Genomic DNA, 1716 nt, shown 5'->3' with positions numbered 1-1716 from the left:
CTTCCCCTTCTCTAAATTGGAGTCTGTTGTTTCCTCTGAGCCAAACTGCTGTCACCTTCATAAAATCATCCGTGACGCTTGCAAAAGAGCATCACATCTGGGTTTTGTTGACTATTGATATCCTCTCAGAGAAGAAGGGCCTGGGAAGGGTCGTTGGTGTCTCCCCTGAGTATCTAGCAGCTCCTCCCAGCCAGCTGTAGGCAATTTTTGTCTTGGGGGCCTCAGGATCTTGGTGTGGAGCTAAAGTGTACAGGGAAGGGAAGAGTGAGGGAAAAGGGCGCATCTATGCTGCTGTGGGGAATCCATCATCCATGTGTAGTGAAGATTTTCCAGTGTGGCTGCTTTGGGGGCACCTCCCCTTTGCAACCCATGCTCTGTAAGTAATGAATTCACTGTTTCTCCAGGGGATTTCTGGTGGAACTTAACTTTGGCTTGTCATTTGGACCTTAGGATGAAAGACGTAGACGTTGCTTTGGCTTGTCATTTGGACCTTAGGATGAAAGACGTAGACGTTGCCTAGTCCCCCCAGGATAAAATACTTGCAACACATTGCTGTAGTCAGCAGAATATGACAAAATCAGAAATAAGTTGCAGGGATTGGAGAGCATGTGGCATTTTTAGAGGTGATAAGACAGGCCTCTGTTACGGGTGATGGCACAGGAACTGAAGCCATGCTGCCTAAGGGTGAAGCATAGACAGAGGGAATTTTAACACAGCTCTCAGTCCCTATATGATATGAGGGGTGTATGATGCCCCAGTCACTGAGCAAGAGAGGGTAATATTAACCAGAGAGTTCACAAGGATGCGAGTGTTAGGACAGATAAGGAGGTGGATGGAGGCGTAGACAAACAGATGGGTGACCATTCCCCGACTGACCCTGTACCAAACAGATGGAGCCAGCCCCATTGAGTTCATAGGAGGAGGGAAATGCATGGAGGCCTGTCGCGAGCCAGGACTCTGTCCAGCAGAGTCCAGGAAAAACGACACGAACACCAAGGTGAGGTTCAAGCTTCTGTTTCTCTTTCTTCCTTTATTCTCTCTTATTCTCTCTCATATTCTCTTCACTATCTCACCCACTATGATGCTGCTTCATCGTTCTCCTACATCTCTCACTTCATTCTCTCTCACTTCATTCTCTCTTCTCATTCTCTCTCACTATGATGCTGTCTCGTTGTTGCTGTTCTGTTCTCTTCTGTTCTTGCTATTTTTTATTACACACCTCAGCTGTTCATATAGCGTTTCCAACAGCCCTCCCTCTAGCCAGGACCAATCAGGGCACACATACGTGCAGCGGGCAGGCAGAGTGCAGCTCATTAGCCACGTAGCAAGATCATCAGGCTGGCAGCACCTGTTTTTGGGCTCACCATACTTCAGAGTTGGGGTAAACAAGCGGGATTCACGAGCCTTGGCAATCAGCCAAGAGTTGAAGTAAACAGCACGAGGTTTGGCAGCCAGCCAGGGCTCCATCTTTGGCTGGCTCGGCTGTGCTCGCTTCCCACATCTCCCCCTTTTTGTTTTAATAAACACCAAGGGAGGCCAAGGGACCGTGCCTGGCTTAGGTTGCCCTCTTTCACTTGGCATCCTTACCCGTCATCAACTCGGCAACATCATGGTTGTCGGTCTGCCTTAGGTTGGTATGCAAATGAGAGGGTCATACCCGTCATTGACTACCGGTCCAGCATGTCTAGCCAAATGCGGAGGTGACTTGCCCTTCTC

The 1716-nt window shown here is 49.0% G+C and overlaps 1 pseudogene; it reads left to right on the top strand.

Annotated features, from left to right (window-relative positions):
• Nucleotides 1-927: 927 nt before the first annotated feature.
• Nucleotides 928-1716, top strand: part of LOC103749428 — a 48204-nt pseudogene continuing 47415 nt past the window's right edge.

Source organism: Nannospalax galili, unplaced genomic scaffold (assembly GCF_000622305.1).
Source record: "Nannospalax galili isolate Female #2095 unplaced genomic scaffold, S.galili_v1.0 scaffold366, whole genome shotgun sequence".
Taxonomy (NCBI): Eukaryota; Metazoa; Chordata; class Mammalia; order Rodentia; family Spalacidae; genus Nannospalax; species Nannospalax galili.
The sequence above is the reverse complement of the archived record's forward strand: the minus strand, read 5'-3'. Positions and strand labels throughout refer to the sequence as shown.